A 24,605-nucleotide genomic window follows, 5' to 3' on the forward strand; every position below is an offset into this window, starting at 1 on the left:
CCCACTGTATATATATATATATATATATATATATATATATATATATATTAGTGGTGGGCCGTTATCGGCGTTAACATGCTGCGTTAACGTGAGACTCTTATCGAGCGATAAAAAAAATATTGCCGTTAATCTATTCTCAAAGTTGGCGCTGTCACACAGTGATAAATGCATCACGGAGCAAAGAGGGCACTGACAACGTGTCGACAGACAAGACAGAGCAGGTTACTTATGATATTAAACAAAGTCACAGCTTTAAAACTGTGTAGTTTTTTTTAAAGAAATTCAAACAATAAAAACCGTTTTGTTGCTCTTTAATGTGTCTTGACCATGGCTTGACATTAACACCCACCAACCCGCCAAATGCAATAATAACCAACTGCAGAACCGCAGAACCATACGTCATGACAGTCTGAGGACGACAGCGCCAGACTAACAGCCTGAGGGCGGAAGTGGGCGGAGTAACAGTCTCACGTTGGATGTGGGCGGAGTTAGCGACAAACAAGCAAACAATAATGGCGGAAGAAGAGACACGTTTATGTGTTGTGTATTTATTCGATCGTTAAAACTTAACATGACTTAAATATTTTGTAAATGGGCATCAAAGTCACTTTATCACGTCTTTTGATATTTTACAAATCGTCTCACGTTGCTTGCGCCCAGGTGAAAAAATACTATAGTCATTGATAGTAAATGCTATAGTGTTTTTGAACCATACTATAGTACTATAAGTACTTGAATTAATTTATTGTGGTAATTCTATAGTTGCTGTGATAATATAACAGCTATAATAATATAAACAAATTACTTTACCCAAAATAATACAAAGTTTTCTACAATTTTAGGGTATATTATGCTACAATATACAGTACACTACAGTTTACTGTAGTAAAAACTAAAGTATACTATTTATACTATTTATTACTGTTTATAGGTTCTCTATAGTTAATACTGCAATGCAAAACGTGCTGCAACAATTTCCACTGTCCAGTGCTCTTAAACCAACCAGACGGCACAGGTTGAATGCACACCTTCAAATTCACTGCAGTTAGTCCTATCTCGCCAAATGCGGGTAGATTTCAGCCATTCCCACTAGCCACTTTGGCGGGTTGAATATAATTTCAGTTTACAGCCAAATGATCGTCGAAGATCGTCGTAGCACAAAATTACAATCCAATCACACAATTCGTTATTTATGTGCAGTTAGTGAAAGAGGGATAGGCGGAATTGTATGAGGGGCCGTACAAGCCATAATTCATTCTGGCACTCTCACATACATACATTATCCTTTCACATACATACATTTTTACTCTCACACACATACATTCTCCTTTCACATACATACATTTTTACTCTCACACACATACATTCTCCTTTCACATACATACATTTTTACTCTCACACACATACATTCTCCTTTCACACACATACATTTTACTCTCACACACATACATTCTCCTTTCACACACACATACACTTTTATTCTCACATACATACATTCTCCTTTCACATACATACATTTCTACTCTCTCACACTTACATTCTCCCTTCACACACATACATTCTTCTTTCACATACATACATTTCTACTCTCTCACATACATACATTATCCTTTCACACACACATACATTTCTAATCTCACATACATATATTCTCCTTTCACACACATACATTTCTACTCTCTCACATACATATATTCTCCTTTCACATACATACATTTCTACTCTCTTACACACTTACATTCTCCTTTCACATTTTCATGTGTAAATTTTGGGTTGTTTTTTGCCCAAGGGCTGGGTAAACATAGGACAGAACACAGGTTGGGCTAATTCTACCCAGCATAAAGGGTTGATTTTATTAATTATTTTTTTTCTATGATATAGTTTATGTAGTACTTACAGATTAAATTATCTAAACCAACCTTTTTAGCCTCAAGTACCCCCACAACTCCATCAATAAGGCTCAAGTACCCCTTTATCGACACTAAACAAAAATGCGGCGTTTATATTTTAATGCAGTTGTAACAATTACCTAATTTACCAATGAACCAGTTTTATTGATTACAATTCAGACTTGAAGATATTGGGAAATTTTAAATAAGAAACACAATGTAATTGTAAATGTAATTGGACATTCCAGCACTTCAAATGTTATTTTGAATATGATGACAAAAAAATATTTATTCATCCTTCAGAGATTGTCCCCATTTGTAAAACTGAAAGTTTCAAGATGTAGGAAATCCAACATTTGATTGAAAACAAACACTTTTATTTAAAAATAAAGACACGAAACATAGGCTGCCACTATAACCAGTAGATGGCGGTAGATAAGCACTTAAATGCACTAAAGTAGGAAAAGTCAAAGTCTTTCAAATCTTTAAATTACAATGTGTCTACTACGCTTTTTATGAGAGGATTTGTGAGCATAGGACTTATTAAACTGGCACTAAAAAGAAACTTATTCAATGTTTGGAGGGATATTGAGCTGAGTTTAACAAACAATTCTGATTGGCCATTATTTTCAACAGTAAAGCATGTGCTTGGCTACAATACTCAATGCTGCAAAATCATGTTGTAAATAGACACATTTGCAGCGATTAACGTGCAAGGTTGGGGTGTAGCTGGGGCGACTGAATGCACTCAGCAAGTCTATTACACTTAAGCGACAGGGGACATTAAAACACTCAATGTACTAAGTGATATTAACAGACCAAATTTAGTAGCTAAACATCATACTAAAGTCTACTACAGAAAAGCAGTTGAGCCCAGAATTTGAATTTTCCTCCCATAGAACATGGCTTATTGTACTAAGACAGTGATATTAAATAACCAAACCAAGTAAACATCATAGGCCTACTAATATACCATACATGTTCAGCAAAGCAGATGAGCCCAGAATATAATCGCAATTCGTTTAATTACACGTTTTCCTCCCATAGAAAACCGTTAAAAAGAAAAAGCTTAACGTCGCTTATAGCCTACTGAGTGATCAAAGATCAAATTCTGCACAAAACAATTATTCTATATAGTATTCTTTATTAGTATAGTGTTGACTAAGTTTGGTCTTTTAATGTCACTGTCTAATCCTCGTTAAGCGTTTTCTTTATGGGAGGAAAATACTTAACATGTAATTAAATGTGTTGCGTTCATATTCTAGGCTCATCTGCTTTTCTGTACAAGTTATGTGTTTTAGAATGTCCCAGCGACAGGAATGAACAAACCAAGCAAAATCTAAATCTTTTTCGTACCCCCGGTTGGGAATCGCTGATCTAAACGTGTAAAATACTGCGGTCACACACAACCACTGGTTTATGACAGCTTTATTTTTGATACAGTTCTTAATACAGCTTATTTTATATAGTTTGTACCATGCCTAAAAATATATTTAACAAACATTAGAAGTATTAGAAGTAAAAATGATACATTTAGGTCAAAAAGTTATTCATGTGTAATCAAAAGTCGCGTCCCGTTTCCACCGTAACGATGCTGCTTCTCCTGCCGGAGATGGGCTCGCGTTCGGCGGCGGAACTCATTTCAGACCACCGCCCTCCGTCTCACTCATAGCCGAAAGATGCTTTGGCTGCTTCCATAACCTGTCCATAAACAATCAGTGCACAGTTCTGAGAACATATTTCAATATCCAAAGTATTTATATTCAGTATCTTTGGGAATAAATTGATAATTTTACGCAAGGCATCAAGTGTTTCCTTCATCCGAAAGACGGATGCGACACTCGTTAACTGACATCGCACCCCTGTAGTTTGCTTTGCATTAAATAAAATGATTTACAGCACAGCAACGATTTTATAGATGAAATAAAACATACACAAACCTGTATTTCATAGACAAAATGCATCAAGTCGGCGGGCCTCCCATAGGGCAGCGCTGAGAAGCTGAACGTCACGTGATGATCGCGCCTGACCTGCCTTCCGTTTCCATCATACTCCTTCCGTTTCCATCATACTCTCTCTCACACACATACATTCTACTCTCACGCACATACATTCTTCTCTTACGTACACATATTTTCTTCAGACAGGCATGTGTGAGAGTAGAATATGTATATGTATGTGAGAGGAGAATATATATATGTATGTGAAAGGAGAATGTATGTAAGTGAGAGTAGAATGTATGTATGTGAGAGTAGAATATATATGTATGTGAAAGGAGAATGTATGTATGTGAGAGGAGAATATATATGTATGTGAAAGTAGAATGTATGTATGTGAGAGGAGAATATATATGTATGTGAAAGTAGAATGTATGTATGTGAGAGAAGAATATATATGTATGTGAGAGTAGAATGTATGTATGTGAAAGTAGAATGTATGTATGTGAGAGGAGAATATATATATGTATGTGAGAGTAGAATGTATGTATGTGAGAGGAGAATGTATGTATGTGAAAGTAGAATGTATGTATGTGATAGGAGAATATATATATGTATGTGAGAGTAGAATGTATGTATGTGAGAGGAGAATGTATATATGTGAAAGTAGAATGTATGTATGTGAGAGTAGAATATATATGTATGTGAGAGTAGAATTTATGTGTGTGAAAGTAGAATGTATGTATGTGAGAGGAGAATATATATATGTATGTGAGAGTAGAATGTATGTATGTGAGAGGAGAATGTATGTATGTGAAAGTAGAATGTATGTATGTGAGAGGAGAATGTATGTATGTGAAAGTAGAATGTATGTATGTGAGAGGAGAATATATATATGTATGTGAGAGTAGAATGTATGTATGTGAGAGGAGAATGTATATATGTGAAAGTAGAATGTATGTATGTGAGAGTAGAATATATATGTATGTGAGAGTAGAATGTATGTGTGTGAAAGGAGAATGTATGTGTGTGAGAGTAGAATATATATGTATGTAAAAGGAGAATGTATGTATGTGAGAGTGCCAGAATGAATTTTGGCTTGATTGGCTCTTCATAGAATTGCGCTGAATGACACACAACAGAAGCGCTCTCTCGCGTGCGCTATCTCTCTCTCTGTCTCGAGCGCGATCAGTTCTCCTCGCGTCTGAATAGTCAAATACACGTGCACACAGATGTCTAAATATCCATTGTGTCGAGTATCTCGTGTGAATACAGTCGTTCATGGCTTAAGTGGACGTAAACTGGTGAGTAATAACTGAATATGCGTCAGTTACGTCCATGCATTCAGCTGCCCAATTAAATAGGTCATTAATGTTAATCAAACAACAAAAGATGTTAAATGAATGTAGGCTATATGTAAAACCTACTGTATCTGAAAAAAGATTATTTTTATTTTACTATTTTTTTTTGTAATTTGCTTCTTTGTTCTTTTATATAGCCTAACACAAATAACTTATCTCATATTAGCCCATGCTCATATTGTCCACCTCTTGCCCACCTGTACATACCAGCTGATATACAATGTAGTCTTGATTTGGGTGGTCAGTCTGCAGTTAAAAGTTTGAAAGGGTTTTAAATCTTCTAAATCAAGTAAAATTACTCAAAATTAAGTAATTTAAGCATAACAAAGTCAACTTTAATCATGTAAAATGTAATTTACCAATGTCAAAATTGTGGCCAGTGAAAATGCTGAGTGGCTAGTAACTTTGGAAAACCACTAGCCACAGTGGCTGGCGAGCAAAAAAGTTAATGTCAAGCCCTGGTCGTGACCATGGTCGTGACAGATTGCTGTAGCCCTTCAGCTCAAGAAGCCCGTAAACCGATCATCTCTTACTACGAGTAAGTATAATGGAGCTATTTGGCATCTGCAGATGGCACGGCGGATTGTGTTTACCGACAGTGGTTTCTGGAAGTATTCCTGGGCCCATTTAGTAATGTCATTGACTCAATCATGCCGATGAGTGATGCAGTGTCGTATGAAGGCCCGAAGACCATGGGCATTCAATAAAGGTCTTCGGCCTTGTCCCTTATGCACAGAGATTTCTCCAGTTTCTCTGAATTGTTTGATGATGTTATGCACTGTAGATGATAAGATTTGCAAAGCCTTTGTAATTTGACATTGAGGAACACTGTTTTTTAAAGTATTCCACAATCTTTTTATGTACTCGTTTACAGCTCTGCCCATATTTACTTCTGAGAGACTCTGCCTCTGCAAGATATCACTTTTATAGCTAATCATGTTACAGACCTGATATCAATTAACTTAATTTGTTGTTCTCCCAGCTGATGTTCTCCCAGCTGAATCTTTTTAAACTTTCTTGCTTTTTCAGCCATTTGTTGCCCCCATGCCAACTTTTTTGAGACCCGTAGCAGGCATCAAATTTGAAATGAGCTCATTTAGTGAATAAAAGTGTAAAGCTTCTCTGTTTAAACATTTGTTATGTTATCTATGTTCTATTGTGAATAAAATATTAGCTGTGATTTGAAAGTCTTTTAGTTTTTTATTTAAATTTAAAAAATGTCCCAACATTTCTGGAATTTGTGTTGTTTATACACGCTACCATTCAAAAGTTTGGGATCTGTAAGATTTTTAATTTTTTTAAAAGAAGTTTTGTCTGCTCACCAAGGCTGCATTTATTTAATTAAAAAAGCAGTAAAAACAGTAATATTTTGAAATATTATTACAATTTAAAATAACTGTTTTCACAATTTAAAATAACTGTTTTCTATTTGAATATATTTCACAATGTAATTTATTCCTGTGATGGCAAAGCTGAATTTTCAGCATCATTACTCCAGTCTTCAGTGTCACAGAATCATTCTAATGTGCTGATTCGCTGCTCAAGAAACATTTATTGTGTAAAATTGTACAAAATATTTGTGTACAATATTTATTTTTCAGGATTCTTTGTTGAATAGAAAGTTCAAAAGTACGGCGTTTATCCCTCTACCACATAGTGTTGCCATACTCTTTGGGCCCTATAATACACCCGGCGCAATGCGACGCAAGGCGCAGCGCAAGTGTGTTTGCTAGTTTGCGTCCGTTCGCGTTTTCCCGTTCAGCGCCACGTCCTTAAATTAGTAAATGCATTTGCGCCAGTTAGTGCGCCCATGGGCGTGCTGGTCTAAAAAAGAGGTGTGTTCAGGCGCATTGCCGGCGCATTGCTATTTTAAGGAGCTGAAAATAGACTGCGCCATAGACCAACTCAAACCTGGTCTAAAGTCTAAAGTCAATGGGGCAATATTTTTTTGTTAGAGAGCGTTGGTAGAAACTGCGCCTCTGGGCGCGTCCACAGTGCGCGTTGACTTTGCTTATTACACACAGGGATGCGCATCACACAAACATGCCAAATATTAAAAACAAAAGGATTACAGTGTAAAAGAATATTATTGTGTAGGCTACATAAATATAAAAATGTAATAATGAATAGTCATTGCGTGTATTAGAATTAGGCTACCTATTTTCAATTCAGCCTATTACTACTTATAATGATGAACGAAATTGGCTAATTAATTGAACAATCGTGCCAATACACACACATATATATTAACTGACTCATCGCGTGTACGCCATGTAAATAGCAATCCGCCATGGCGCGAGCGCATCTCGCTCTTAAAGGGAATGGGAGATGACTCTCTGATTGGTTTATTGAACGTTATGCCCATTACTCATTAAGAGAATAGGAACAACCCATTTTAAAAATGCGCCCCGGCGCACGGACCGTTTTTCCGTCGCTAAAATAGCAGAAGTGGATTTGGACACGCCCTGAGTGCACCTGCGCCGTGCGCTTTACACTTTGTGTTTAGATTGTTAAAATAGGGCCCTTTGTGTTCATTTCTTTGCCACTGTCTCTTTAAGAGATCATTCTAGTTTTTTTTGTTGGTAAGAGAAGACCTTAGTTTAGCCAATGATGTGCTTTGGTTAAGTCACATGACATGCAATTTTTTTCTGTGAAGCGATATCTGACAGACTGCTGTCTCTTGTTGGTAGTTGCTGAAAGCAAACAAACAAGGACCCGCCCATGTCACATTCACAAAAAAAATGTTAACATCATCTCAGGTAAAGTATGATGACATATTCAAGTTTTTATGAAATTATTTTTTGGTAAATCGAGAAAATGTCTGTGTTGCCATATGGCAACACTGCACAATAATGGAATGACATTATTATAATAGGTTAGATAACTAGATAACACCACTGGCCTACCATGGTGTCTCAAAAAGGCAGGTGCAAGTGGCTGTAAGTGTATTGTTAGGGTGAAGTGCACCAAATGTGATGTGTACATGTGTCTCACCTGTGAAAAAAAAAATGCTTTTTGAAGTTTCCTACAGAAAAAAAGGTGAAGTTTCAAGGATTATGGGGGGTTCATGTTCATAACCTTCCTCTCATAAGATTGCGTAATGTTGAATTTTCATGAACTGCAATGTTTTTGGTTTTATGTCAATGTTTTATGATACATGATGAACAGTATTAGATTTGTTTTTAACTGTCAACATTTGCAATTTAAATAATATTCATGAAAAATGTAATGAAATTTAAAGGATATAAAGCATTATTCAGCAAAAGAGAATGGAAAAGCACAAGATGTTGGAAAATAAGTATGAGGCAGTGTTGTAGTCGAGACCAGCTCATTCGAGTCCAAGACAAGTTCAAGTTCACATAAGGTTGGGTTTGAGACAAGACCTAAAGAAATCTAAAGACCTAAAGGAATATGTATATGTTTGGTGGAAACAATAAAATTGGTACCATACTCATCAAATATACCATGGCATGTACACCGTATTTTATTTACTTAGAGTGATATTGGTTTAAAAAATATTATCAGTTTAGGGTAAAAAGGCCACATAGTAGGTGGTGTAAAGGTAATTTATTAGAAAAGATTTCCATTTTGAATAAATGCTGTTATTTGTAACATTTTAAATAAAAGATTTTAAATCAATTGACTGAAGGAACACAGCATGTTATAAAAAATATTAAGCAGCACAACTGTTTCCACTTTCTAACTTTGAAAATTAATCATTATATTAGAATGATTTCTGAAGGATCATGTGACACTGAAGACTGGAGTAATGATGCTGAATATTCAGCTTTGCATCAAATAAATTATATCTTAAAGTGCATTCAAATAGAAAACCATTATTTTAAATTGCAATGATATATTTAAAATATATATTGCTGTTTTTGATTAGATAAATGCAGACTTGATGAGCATAAGAGACTTAATGCCGCATAAGCTAATAATTATCAAAAATGGTAATATTCACGTCACCATTTCGCCAGCCTACACACTATTTTAACGATCTAAACGCAAAGTGTAAAGCGCACGGCGCAGGTGCACTCAGGGCGTGTCCAAATCCACTTTTGCTATTTTAACGACGGAAAAACGGTCCGTGCGCCGGGGCGTATTTTTGAAATGGGTTGTCCCTATTCTCTTAATGAGTAATGGGCGTAACGTAACGTTCAATAAACCAATCAGAGTGTCATCTCCCATTCCCTTTAAGAGCGAGATGCGCTCGCGCCATGGCAGATTGCTATTTACATGGCGGAATTTGTTAGCGGAAAAGCTGAAAGCTTTTTAAGCGAAGAAACCGATCTGCTCGTGCGCGAAGTTAAAGCGCGCGAGCAGATCATCTACGGGACAAGCAGGATATAACATTATATATATTATATAATTATATATTATATAACATATAACATTATAAAATACACTGACTTATTAAACACACCGATTCAACTGAGGAGTTCAACGAGTGATGTTTTGCTGAAATTACCTGTTAAGTGGCCAGTCAATCTTTCAGTCGTCTGCGTTGGATGCAGGCTTTCAAATAGCTCCGCGCGATGAGTCAGTTAATATATATGTGTGTGTATTGGCACGATTGTTCAATTAATTAGCCAATTTCGTTCATCATTATAAGTAGTAATAGGCTGAATTGAAAATAGGTAGCCTATTCTTTTACACTGTAATCCTTTTGTTTTTAATATTTGGCATGTTTGTGTGATGCGCATCCCTGTGTGTAATAAGCAAAGTCAACGCGCACTGTGGACGCGCCCAGAGGCACAGTTTCTACCAACGCGCTCTAACAAAAAAATATTGCGCCATTGACTTTAAACCAGGTTCGAGTTGGTCTATGGCGCAGTCTATTTTCAGCTCCTTAAAATAGCAATGCGCCGGCAATGCGCCTGAACACACCTCTTTTTTAGACCAGCACGCCCATGGGCGCACTAACTGGCGCAAATGCATTTACTAATTTAAGGACGTGGCGCTGAACGGGAAAACGCGAACGGCGCCGGACGCAAACTAGCAAACACACTTGCGCTGCGCCTTGCGTCGCATTGCGCCGGGTGTATTATAGGGCCCCTTGTGCCAGATCACGATTGGTTGGGGTGTTAAACATGACTAACCAGCATTGGTGATTTATGTAATATTTTAAAATATATAATAAATAGATTTTTAAATAAATCGACACGAGCTTCCGTCGAGCCATAGGTACTCAGTGAAAGAACCATATATGGCTCGAGAGAAGTTTCGAACAGACTGGAAAATCAGTCAGTCTCACACCCACGCAACGCGTTATGGCAACGCCTCACACTGACAAATTGTCCGACTTTTGAGCGATTCGTTACTATTGTACACATTGTCATGTTAATTATAATTCAAATGCACTTTGTTTTATTGACCATAATATTATCATTGCCCTTTGTCCCCGAACATTAGGCTAAGCATGAAATATTTTGAATGGGACTCGAGTGGTCTCGGGAATGAGTCCGAGTCCTAATATGCACGAGTATGAGTCAATTCCGAGTCAATATGCACACGAGTCCATGACAAGACCGAGACCGTTACAATATGGTCTCGAGACCGAGTCCGAGACCAAGTCCGAGTCCGAGTCTTGAGTACTACAACACTGGTATGAGGTATTGTTTATAATTACTGCTAAGGCTTATAATAGCACCACTTGATTCAATACAAACAACATTTCTGAGGAAAAATATTAACTATATACACTTACACTTATTCTAAATTATTTCCACTAATGTAAGTTGTTGAAATTATTTTTACAGCACTTTAAGTTAAGCCATTCTAAGAAAAGAAAAAGAGTCAATTTTTTTTTTTTTTATAGATTTATCATAATGCGTGCGGTAGAGGGTTATTTGAAATATAATCTTAACTAATATTTACTGTCACTTTTGATTGATTTAATGCATCCTTGCTGAAAAAGTATTAATTTCTTTCATTTCTTTCATTCTTACTGACCCCAAACTTTTGAACGGTAGTGTAGGCTATAATGTCAAAAAAGTTTTGTATTTCAGATAAATGCTGTTCTTTTGAACCTATTCATCAAGGAATCCTGAAAAAAAAAATGTACACAACTGTTTTCAACATTGATAATAATACTAAATGTTTCTTGAGCAGCAAATCAGCATATTAGAATGATTTCTGAAGGATCATGTGACACTGTAGACTGGAGTAATAATACTGAAAATGTGACACTGAAGACTGGAGTAATGATGCTGAAAATTCAGCTTTGCCATCACGGGAATAAATTACATTGTGAATATAGACATTAACTCATCAGAAGCATGTTACCATTTCCCAGCAGAAGATGGCCGTCTCACTGTGGTTCTGCAGCACTGCCCAGATGAAGAGACATAACCACGGGTGCTTACACACTGGAGGGAGCTGCAGGAACTTGAAGATAAAGGCCTGAGCAGACATGGAAGAATAGGAAAAATGAATAGACAGAATAAACTAAATTCTAAGCTACTAGGTACTAAGTCTGGTACCTTTATAGATTTTATGTCGAAGTAACTCTTTTCCATGCCCTCTATAGACTTGTAGAAAGGCTGGCATACATTCCCTAACAGATTCTCCAGCAGTTGGGACACCTGGGATGAGAAATCAGTGAAATTTAAAACAGTTCATATTTATAGTTTTCAGTTACATGACTGGCCGGCAAAACATCTATAGAAATGCAGCACAGGCTTGTCAATTTTGCATCGGTTTCAATAAACAAATATTTAGTATATTTAGTAAACACAAATATTAATAACACATCTCAAAAGCAGAAAAACAAAGAAATGAGAACAAACTGCAAGTTTTGGGCATTTGCGATCCATATACAACCATCTCATCACAGTATTTACTTAAAAACAGTGGGACAGTCTAAAATGCTTAATTTAATAAGACAGTGATTTTAAAAGAACAAATTCAGTATACATCTTATTGAAAATGCTTAATGTGGAACTTTGCATGTTCAGAATATGGGTTCATCTGCTTGCCTGTAAAGAATATTTTTATTAATAAGGTGCAAACTGAATTTGGTCCTCCAATATCATTGTCTTAAAGAGATAGTTCACCCAAAAATGAAAATTCTGTTAACATTTACTCACCTGAAGTTGTTCCAAACCTGTAGGAGTTTCTTTCTTCTGTTGAACACAAAAGAAGGTATTTTGAAGAATGTTAGTAACAAAACAGTCGATGGGTCCCATTGACTTCAATAATATTTTTCCATACTATGGAAGTCAATGGGGCCCATTAACTGTTTGGTTACCCATGTGTTCAGTGAAAGAAAGAAACTCATACAGGTTTGGAACAACTTGAGGGTGAGTAAATGATGACAATTTTCATTTTTGGGTGAAATATCCCTTTAATGCATTAAGCCACATTTTCTTTATAATAGTTTTCAATCGGAAATGCTTAACATGTAAGTCAGCGCATTGCGTTCATATTCTGGACTCATCTGCATGCCTGTTTATAGTATGTTTTATCACTAAGGTATATACTGAATTTGGTCTTTTAATATTGCTGTTTTAGTACAAAAGTACAATACCGGTAAGAATAACTGGCAAGGGAAATCCTTGTAATGCCCTCCAGTGGGTGTTCTTATAGGGGTGTGACAGACCAATTAATCTGCCAATATTTGATAATTTCTAGATCTCACCTCATCAAGGCTAACTTCGCTGGACTTTACTTTTTTCTCATTCAGGATCTGCTGCAGCAGTTTGCCGGCCTGGCAGTTGTCAGAGATGGAGTTGTAAAGTTTCTCCAGTCGGTGGTAATTAAAGTAGCTCAAAATTTTCAGACCGTGGTCAATGAAGAGACGTACAAACTGTGGTTTATTGTTCATCAGTGCGTCATTAATGGAATGTTCCAGATCGTCGTACTGCATGTTGCAAGATAAAAATTCCAATAATTGCATTTATTTTATCAAATATACATCAAAAATTGTGAAATATTAGTACTACTTAAAATAAATTTTCTATTTGAATATATTTTAAAAAGTAATTTATTAATTTGTGCTTAAAAAACACTTCATAATACTATTCATGAGAGTTGAAAACAGCTGTGCTAAATGTCTTTACTGTGACTTTTGATAAATTTAATGTGTACTTAATTTCTTTAAAAAATAATCTCACTGACCCTAAACTTTTGAATTTGAATTTGTGTATAAAAATTTGGTCACACTTTCGTTTAAGGTCCCATTTTCACTATTATACTAATATACTAACTACTAACTATGACTTTTGCCTCAATAAATTAATTACTGCTTATTAATAATTAGTAAGGTAGTTATTAAGTTTAGGTATTGGGTAGGATTGAGGGATGAAGAATATGTTCATGCAGAAAGCATTAATATGTGCTTTATAAGTACTAATAAACAGCCAATATTCAAGTAATATGCATGCTAATAAGTAACTTGTTAATAGTGAGAACTGGACCCTAAACTGAGCTGAAGTGTTATCAAAAATTGTATCTTTTACCTTTGCCTTTAGATATTTTAAATTTTACCACTTACATTTATGCATTTGTCAGACACTTTTATACAAAGCGACTCAAGGTATACATTTAATCAGTTCAAGCATTCCCTGTGAATCAAACTCATGACCTTGGCTTTTTTAGTGCCATGCTGTACTATTTAAAGTACAGGAACACAACAACTTGCCCTAGTTTAAGATAATTCATATTTCCCACAATCCTCTACCTTCCAGTTGATGTTTCCATTGAAGAGTTCACTCTTGGCAATGTCCACTCTGTTCCATGTTATAGCAAGCCTCAATTTATCAGCATAGGGATTAGTATCACCCAGTTTTTTACTCACTAACACAAACAAACACACAGACAGCAAAAATGACATGCAGAAAAAGATTTAACAAATATTATAAACTGTCCACTGTAGACCAAAGGGGTAGAAGTTGAAGAGATGTACAAACATTGTAGTAAACAGTTTAAAGTTTACCTTGAACAAGCACTTTAAGCATCACAGTGTCAAAATCATCCGCTCCTTCCTGTCTTATGTTATAAATGGAGATGAGGTCTTTGTTTTGGTAGATGCTTAAAACCTTTCAGGTACCAGCCAAGCAAAAAGAAAAAATCAGCACTCAAAAAAAAAACAAAAACAAACTTTAGTACTTTGATGTTATATGATCGAATAAAGAGTTTGACATTTACCTTGTCAACAAGTTTGTCCATCTCTTGCTCTGAACGAAAGTATTTCATTACTTTCTCCGTCAATTGTTCTCTAAGTTCCATGTTGTGAGTCCCGTCCTCCTTCTCTGCTCCTCCAGTTGAGGTCATCGGTGCAGATTGCACGTTCTCCACGATGTCGCACACTAGATTAGCAAGCCCCCCCGAACCAGCCAGGACCAACCAGGGCATTGAATTCTTCAGAGAGATATCTAATGCCTGAAATGAAGAAACATCATAAGAGAGAATTAAAAGATGGGACTGAAGACATTTTGCATGTAATTAAACCGGAATCTGCTCACCTCCAGCATTGATGCTTCTCCAGATATCAGCATATTCAGAACAGGAATGTCAATGCTTGCACTGTCTGCACATGAGATGATGTATTTCAGCAAGTGCATACAAGTATAAACTCCCTGTTGCTTTGATTACACAGATATTAATGTAACAGTCATTGATTATCATTAATATTTCAGCTCTCTAAAACCACTGAACTTTTACTAATGTCATATTGTGTCAAAATTAATTATCACATGACCTTCTATGGACACTTTCTGAATGATCCACCTATTAGCCTTTAATACTTAAAGGGGTAGTTCACCCAAAAATAACCTTCCTTCATCTTCAGAACATAAATTAAGATATTTTTGATTAATTCCGAGGTGTTTTTTTTTTTCATCTCCCATAGAAAGCAACAAAATTACCACTTTCAAGGTCCACAAAAGTAATAAAGACATTGTTAAAATAAATAGTCAATGTGACTACAGTGGTTCAACCTTAATGTTATGAGGCGTCGAGAATACTTTTTGTGTGCAAAAACAAAACGAAAATAATGACTTTATTCAACAATTCCATCTCTAAACTGTCAGTCTCCTATGCTGTTGATGCAGTGCAGCGCTTCCGTGTTTACGTCTGAATACTGGCTCAGTCTTGGTCGAAGCTCTGTTCACGTGAGCAGCACGACGCATGCATGTTATGCTGGCCAATACTGAATCGACCCATAGGAGCCAGCCAATACTGAACACGGAAGCTCTGAATGTGACAGGGTAGAGAGGAAATTGTTGGATAAAGTCATTATTTTTGTTTTGTTTTAACGCACAAAAAATATTCTTATTTCATAACATTAAGGTTGAGCCACTGCAGTCATTTTGACCATTTTAACAATGTCTTTAATACTTTTCTGGACATTGACATCTAATGGAAGATTAAAAAAAAAAAAAATTCACTTGGATTTCATCAAAAATATATGAATGAATAAAATATGAATGAAGGTCTTATGGTTTTGGAATGACATGAGGTAATTAATGACAGAAATTTCATTTTTGGGTAAACTAACCATTTAAAGCTTAGTCTTCTCTTGTAATATCCAAAATGGCCATTAGGTGGCCAATTGGCTAGTTAAAGGTGCCATCGAACGTTTTTTTACAAGATGTAATATAAGTCTAAGGTGTCCTCTGAATGTGTCTGTGAAGTTGCAGCTCAAAATACCCCATAGATTTTTTTTAATAGACCCTTTTCACATGACGTCACACAGCTTCCGTTAGGACTCGAAGCAGTGTATCCTCACTTCCGTCAGCATAGTGGAATACTAGCGCGACTCGAATGAAGTGCACTCAATAGTTGTACATATGCCACAAATGTGGTTAAAGGATGACTGTAGTCGCCCAATTTCATGTAAATTCAAGGTGAGGTATTTGGCAGCCGCAGATCTCAAACAAACTTACCGATCGGTGCGATTTGCTGCTTAAAGTTGGAGGAGTTGAATACGTTCTGAAGCCATACATGCACTTTGCTGTCTTTATTGCAGATGAAGCTGTTTATATATATTTGTGAAATAAACGCATGTTTCCAACATTTACGTGCAGTAAAAAACTATTCATTCAAACCTTAATGCACTACTTATTTCAGTGCCTACAGGCCTATGTACAATGAAGATCAACATAAGCTTATTCTTTTTAAATATCAAAGTATATTTTTATACTTTTATTTCGATAAATATGGCATACATAATAATACAAATTGTGTTTAATATAATACTATTTCTACATGAAGACTGTTAATGTTGTAAAAACTGACTCATGTACATGGCATTTTTACCATAGTAAAAAAAACATTGTCATTCGTCTCTTTATTGCAGAACAAGATCGTCGCATACAAAAATATACAGAGGATTTACAACAGTACTCATTGTTATAGCAGCAAATGAACAAAATCAAATTATTTCTCCAGGGAATAACATTAAATGAACACATAGGCTACTTCCGTTTTGTATTTTCAATACACTTCTTACAAATTATACAATCTTAATATATTGCAGCAGTTCAGTTTAAACTGGTATGATGTAAAATGATCTCAAATCTTCACACCATTAATTCTTCGGAGTATTATATGTGGACGTGTTACTTCCAGATGTCCATTATTTGTAAATAAATCTCACAAGAACAATATCCATTATCATAGCCTACCAATTTCTAAAAATAAAGATTTGTTTTTAAAGACAATATTCTTGTTATTCCAAATAGACTAACAGATTTGTGTGGACACAATCGTTGTGATAAAACTGAATTCAATGACAACATTGCTAAAGTTTCTGCTCGTGGAAACCCTAACCAAGGCAGTTACAGAAAGGAAATAATAAATATCATTACCAGAAGAAGCCGACTGTGTAAATCCTTGACATAAACCGTTCGCATTTAAAGTTATTAAAGCATTTTCCCGAGAAGTCGCCGGCGCGAAGGTAAGACGGAACAACTGATACACTGCTTTGCGGATAGGCGGAAGTTAACTGACATCATTGTGAAAAGGGTCTATTAATTTTTCTAACTGCCTATTTTGAGGCATAATTAGAAATGCGCCGATTCATGCTGCGGCCCCTTTAAATCGCGCACTCTCCGCCCCCTCCCGAGCTCTCGGCTCTATCACTGCATAAACAAAGTTTACACAGCTAATATAACCCTCAAAATGGATCTTTACCAAGTGTTTGTCATGCAGCATGTCTAATCGCGTAAGTATAGTATTTATTTGGATGTTTACATTTGATTCTGAATGAGTTTGATAGTGCTCCATGGCTAACGGCTAATGCTACACTGTTGGAGAGATTTATAAAGAATGAAGTTGTGTTTATGAATTATACAGACTGCAAGTGTTTAATAATGAAAATAGCGATGGCTCTTGTCTCTGTGAATACAGTAATAAACAATGGTAACTTTAACCACATTTAACAGTACATTAGCAACATGCTAACAAAATGTTTAGAAAGACAATTTACAAATATCACTAAAATATCATGTTATCATGGATCATGTCAGTTATTATTGCTCCATCTGCCATTTTTCACTGTTGTCCTTGCTTGCTTACCTAGTCTGATGATTCAGCTGTGCACATCCACACGTTAATACTAGCTGCCCTTGTGTAATGCCTTTCATAATGTTGGGAACATGGGCTGGCATATGCAAATATTGGGGGGCGTATACACCGACTGTTACGTAACAGTCAGTGTTATGTTGAGATTCGCCTGTTCTTCTGAGGTCTTTTAAACAAATGAGATTTATATAAGAAGGAGGAAACAATGGTGTGTGAGACTCACTGTATGTCATTTCCATGTACTGAACTCTTGTTATTCAACTAAAATTGAGGTAAATTCAATTTTTAATTCGATGGCACCTTTAACATGTTGCACTCCTGTTCAATGAAACAACTGCAATGAAACCAAGCAATGTAAAGTCATCTCTACATCAGTAACACTCTTTCATGAACATCAAGTTTATACGCCATTCCTAAGGGGACCAGAGTGTCATTTAAACACGTAAAATATCCTGAAAGCAGGATTTTATTTTGTACCTGAGCGCTGACGTGATATGTACTCCTCCAGACTGGCTCTGAAGCGGACCTCACCACCTTTACGCCCTATGGTCCCATCATCCACCAGAAGGAAAGCCTTGTAGCTATTTTCCAGAGAGCAAGATTTGCACTCTGCGTTTTTGACAAAATACTTTGCGGGGAAACTTCCCTAAAAGAAAGAGAGAGACATTATTTTTCTGAAAGACTGTAAACCATATGCAAATGCAGTGTGCAGTGCTAGTTTATCTTTTTATATCTATTTATGCAGTACACAGCATGTAGACTCTGAACAGTTTTGCACCATTCTCAGTACAGTCCTGGTCAGAATTATTGGTAAATATGATCAAAGATGGCTGTGAAAATAAATCTGTAGTGTTTATCCTTTTGATCTTTCAAACATTTAAATATATATATATATAATCTTTCATTGAAGTAAAACTAATGAATATGGGGGGTGGGGGAGGTTGTTTTTCCTCTAATACCTGTTGGGCACAATTATTGGTACACTACATTGGTAGAAATTCTCATGAGTAAAATACTGTTTTTAGCAAACAGGTGTGACTAGAAAAGTGAAATTGTCGAGCCATGAGGAGTTTAAATATGAGGAAGCACAAAGTGTCACAGATACGCCAGGCTCCACCATCACCCAATCACAGTGCACTCCCTCACCAGAGTACTAATCACACACACCTGCACCTTATCAGCATGGCAATCACCAGCAGTATAAAAGACTCACACACTCACTCACTGTCCGGTCTCGTTTGCATCAAGACGTCTCTTCATGCTTACCTCAAGGACTCCATTGTTATATTTACCTGTCTCCAGTGTGTTCCCAAGTCTCCTTCTGTGTCAATCGTCTTCGAGTGGGTTCTCCATCATCTTCTCTGCTTTGGATCGCCAACCATTCATCTGCTCCTGCAACACAAGTACAGTATCATTCATCTTATTATCACCATTGATCTGAACTTTCACTTTTTACTCACCTGCTTTACCACAAACTCATCTGACTGTTCAATAAAACACCTGTTACCTGTACTTCTGTGTCTCCATCCCATCTGTACTGTAACAGAAGACCGGACCCAAAACTGACGAGCACCAGTATGAGCAACCCGGATCCATTTCAAGATTTAGTCAACGCATTACACTGAACATTCACCTCCAATCCACCATCACATCCACCAGCGATCACCTCCGTCAACACTGCAGAGACTGTGCCTGTATTATGGAGCGCCTGGGCATGTCATCTCTGCATGCCCCATTCGTCCTCCTTGTCCCATGGTGAGTGCTATTCTCCCTTCTATTAATAAGATGAAGCCACTCACCACTATCGTAAACCTTACCGCTGCTGATGTTTCTATTCCAGTCAGTGCACTCCTTGACTGGAATATCGGGCACCCTCTGCTGCCAGCTCAAGCTCAAGACCACAGTCACGCTGTCCACCTACCAGATCCACTCAATAACGGGAAAACCTCTTAGCCAAAGACAGGTACATCACTGTGTTGGTCCTTTACAGCTTCAAGTGGGAATATTACACACCGAACAACTCCATCTGCTGGTTCTGGAGGAATCCACCACTGACGTGATATTAGGGCGCCCATGGTTGGAGCAGCACAACGCAGTCATCTCCTGGAAGACCGACAAGATCCTGAAGTGGGGCAATAATTGTTTTCCAGACTGTTTCTCTGCCTTACCACTACCATCCTCTCCACATACTAAACATTTGTCTGTCTGTGCCACCTCCATCGGAAGTTCTGTAGAGAAACGTTCCGTGGACATCCCATCTTGTTATGCCCCTTACAGTGACGTCTTCTGTCCCCAGAAAGCCTCCAAGCTGCCTCCACACTGGCCATGGGACTGTACCATCGATCTGCTTCCGGGTGAGTCAGTGCCCCGTGGGAAAATTTACCCCCTGTCAATTCAGGAGGAGAAGGCCATGGAGGAATACATCAAGGAGGCATTAGAACAAGTCTACATCCACCCGTCTACTTTCCCTGCTGCTTCGAGCATTTTCTTTGTGGTGAAAAAGGACGGAGGCTTGTGGCCTTGTATTGACTACCGAGCGCTCAACAAGATTACCGTCAAGTTTCGTTATCTACTTCCTCTCGTCCCAGCAGCGCTAGAACATCTCCGAGGTGCCACTGTCTTCACCAAGTTGGACCTCCGCAGCGCCTACAACCTCATCCGGATACGTGAAGGGGACGAGTGGAAGACAGCCTTTGTGACCCCTTTTGGACACTACGAGTATCTTGTCATGCCATATGGACTGGTCAACACCCCCTCCGTATTCCAAGACTTCATTCATGAGGTGCTCCGGGAGTTCCTCCATAAGTTTGTGTTAGTCTACATCGACATCTTGATCTACTCCCGGAGCATGGCCGAATATCGCCACCACGTTGCGGAGGTCCTGCAACACCTGAGAGAGTTTCATCTGTTCCTCAAAGCCGAGATGTGTTCTTTCCATCAACCCTCAGTGCAGTTCCTTGGATATAACATCGACAACAGTGGCATCCGGATGGACGAGGGGAAAGTGAATGCCATAAGGAACTGGCCAACACCCACAACAATCAAAGAACTCCAACGTTTCCTGGGATTTGCCAATTTCTACCGTCGTTTCATACAAGATTACAGCATCATCTCCAGTCCATTAACCAACCTTCTCTGCAACAGGCCCAAGTCTCTGTCCTGGACTCCAGCAGCTACTCAAGCTTTCAACACCCTGAAGGAAGCCTTCATCACCACTCCCCTTCTAGTTCATCCTGAGCCCTTCGTCGATGAAGTGGATGCCTCTACCACCGGAGTGGGAGCAGTCCTATCTCAGCAGCAGGTGAACCCAAGTAGATTCCATTCATGTGCCTTCTCCCGCAAACTCAACCCGGCGGAGGTCAACTATAACACCGGCAACAGGGAGCTTCTCGCCATGAAGCTGGCCCTAGAAAAATGGAGGCATTGGTTGGAGGGTGCTCAACATCCATTTCTGGTATTGACTGACCACAAGAATCTGGAGTATCTCAGGGACGCCAAGCGACTAAACCCTCATCAGGCATGTTGGGCGCTGTTCTTCACTCGCTTCAATTTCACAATCTCCTATCGTCCTGGTCCAAGGAATGTCAAGGCGGATGCCTTATCTCGTCTCCATAGTCCCAAGGAAAACACAGAAGAACCTGAACCCATCATTCCTGAAAAGCTCATAGTAAGTCATATTACTTGGTCTGAAGAAACCATGCCCTCCTCCAATGCTTCCACCAACACTCCGCCGGGTTGCCCACCGGGACTACAATACATCATCCGTACACGGCGCACTCCACTCATCCACTCATTCCACACGTCTCTGGGCACTGGTCACCCTGAGGTGAATGAAACCCTCTCGCTGCTGAAAGAACGCTTCTGGTGGCCCAACATGGCAGCTGATGTCAGAAGGTACTTGGAGGGATGCAAGGAATGCATCTCCAAGAGCCCTCCTCATTTTCCCTCCGGTAAACTCCATCCTCTGCCCATTCCTAACCGACCCTGGTCACACCTAGGAGTAGACTTCATCACTGACCTACCTGCCTCAAATAACTGTACCTGTATCCTGGTGATTATTGACAGATTTTCTAAATCTTGTCATTTGATTCCTCTTAAGGGACTGCCTACAGCCATGGAGACTGCTGAACTCATGTTTAACCATATCTTCAGATACTACGGAATTCCTGAAGACATCGTATCGGACAGAGGACCTCAGTTAATCTCCAGGGATATGGAGGGCCTTCTTCTCGCTCCTAGGTGTGACCGTAAGCCTCTCATCGGGATACCATCCACAGTCGAACAGGCAGACGGAGCGGAAGATCCAAGAGAATCATCGCTTCCACCATACCTTCTGTCATGGCCACCAGGAATCTTGGAGCCAGTTCCTGGATTGGCCCGAGAACACACAGAACTCCCTGCAACAGCCTACCACCAGACTCACTCCCTTCCAGTGCGTACTCGGTTACCAACCCCCATTGTTCCCCTGGTCAAGGGAACCGTCGGCTGTTCCAGCTGTCGACCACTGGTTCCGAGAGAGCGAGAGGGTCTGGGACTCCACACACCACCCACTTTAACAGGCCAGTCAATCTTGCGCAGATGCAGATTGACAGCTGACCTTCGTCGCTCTAACGCTCCCAACTACCAGCCGGGACAGAAGGTCTGGCTGTCTACCAGGGACATCAGGCTGTGTCTGTCCTGCCGAAAGTTAACACTCTGAGGTCTGAGGTATCGCCGGCGATGCCACCTCAGTTTTTTTCTTACCAGTGTGAAAGAGACTCAAAGTACTCTGTCAATGTTGCACATACAATTAAGAGTTATACACCATTTTAATCTGTTGAATATCTTCTTTTATTTGTGTACACTCAGAGTAAAAACAAAATTGAAATTGAATATTGAAAGCATTTATTGTCATTGCATTTGTATCGTAACGAAATTAGGAGCACTACTCCTGACTGGTATTGACAAACAAATATACAAATATATAATATACACAGTAATTAACAACTTACAACCCTTAGTGTATTACTTTCAGATATTGCACATTGGACATACTGCACATTTTACAAAAACAGCAGTATAGACAGATTAGAAGTTTAAAGTAGGATAAATAGATGTACAATAAATAACTTGGCTGGAATAGTATTATACCTTTAGTGCATTTTTGAGTTTAAAGTCCGGATTGCAGCTGGAAAGAAACTGTCCTTAAATCTTGTGGTCCTTGCTCTTAAGGACCTGTACGATTAAATAGATGATACCCAGGGTGGGATGTGTCCCCAATGATGCCATTGGCTTTTGAAAGATAGTGAGAGCAGGCAATGCTTTTCAGGGAGAGAAGTGAACGGCCAGTGTTTTTTTTGGGCTGTATTGATTATCCTTTGATGGGCTAGCTTGTCTGCTGCAGTGCAACTGGAATACCACACTGTAATGCAGTACATTAGCACACTTTCAATGGTAGAGCGGTAGAAGGACACTAGTAATTTATGGTCTAGGTTGTTTTTCCTGAGCACCCTAAGAAAGTGCAGCCGTTGCTGTGCCTTCTTAATAAACTCCAAGGTGTTAGCAGACCACGAGAGTTTGTCCGATATTTGGACTCCCAGGAACTTAAAGGAGTGGACCTTCTCCACACAGTCTCCATTGATGTGAAGTGGGGCTGGTTCGCCCCTGCTCCTCCTGAAATCAAAAATAAGCTCTTTTGTCTTTGAAATGTTCAGGGACAGGTTATTTTTAGAACACCATATTACTAGTTTTTGAACTTCATCTCTGTAGGCTGATTCGTCTTCACCTGAGATGAGTCCAATCACTGTGGTGTGATTTTGTTGGTAGAATGAATGGAATTACAGTCCACTGTGTACAGGGCGTACAGTAAAGGGCTCAGTACACACCCTTGTGGAGAGCCAGTACTGAGCGTAATGATGGATGAGAGGTGAGAGCCAATCTTCACCATTTGTGGGCGATTTGTCAGAAAATCCTTGATCCAGTAGCAGATGGAAGGGGAGAAGCCCAATTTAGTCAGTTTATTGACTAAGATATCTGGTACCATTGTGTTGAACGCTGAGCTGTAATCTATGAAGAGCATTCTTACATAGGTCCCATGCTGCTCAAGATGGTTAAGTGCTGTGTAAAGTGCTATATTGATAGCATCCTCTGTAGACCGGTTTGGTCTATATGCAAAGTGGTATGGATCAAGGGTGGAGGACAGACTGGATCTGATGTGCTGTGAGACCAGTTTCTCAAAGCACTTCATGATAATTGGTGTTAGTGCAATTGGTCTATAATCATTCAAGTTATTTGTGGATGCTTTTTTAGGAACAGGGATGATGATAGCCGATTTTAAACAGAGTGGAACGATGGCTGATGTCAGTGAAAGGTTAAAGATCTTTGTAAAGACCCCACCAAGCTGATTGGCACAGGCTCGGAGTACTTTGCCAGATACTCCATCTGGGCCAGCAGCCTTCCTTGTGTTTATTGTTTTAAGCACTCGCCTCACCTCGTATTCCTGTAGAGTGAAATGGCAGGTGCTAGAGGTTAGTGGAAGTCCTGGATTATTCCACACCTGGGCAAAAAAATGGTTAAGTTCCTCAGCCAGTGTAGCATCGGCATAGAAAGAGCTGTGGATGTTGTTCTTATAGTTGGTAATGTTTTGAATTCCTTGCCACACTCTCCTCGGATTTTTGTCTGTGAGATGATCTTCAATTTTCTTTTTATATGCCTCTTTGGCACGTTTGATACCTCTTGTCAAATTTGCTCTAGCGGCACTGTACAAAGCCTTATCACCAGATCTGTAGGCGGAGTCACGTTTTTTGAGTAATGACTGGACTTCATATGTCATCCAGGGTTTCTGATTTGGAAACACCCAAATATTTTTGTTGACAGTAACGTTGTCTATGCAGACTTTAATATAAAACAAA

The 24,605-nt window shown here is 38.5% G+C and overlaps 1 pseudogene; it reads right to left on the reverse strand.

The window, feature by feature from the left end:
• The window catches only part of LOC125256050, a 122,829-nt pseudogene that overhangs the window by 53,827 nt on the left and 44,397 nt on the right, over nucleotides 1–24,605 (reverse strand).

The sequence above is a fragment of the Megalobrama amblycephala genome, linkage group LG20 (assembly GCF_018812025.1).
Source record: "Megalobrama amblycephala isolate DHTTF-2021 linkage group LG20, ASM1881202v1, whole genome shotgun sequence".
Lineage (NCBI taxonomy): Eukaryota > Metazoa > Chordata > Actinopteri > Cypriniformes > Xenocyprididae > Megalobrama > Megalobrama amblycephala.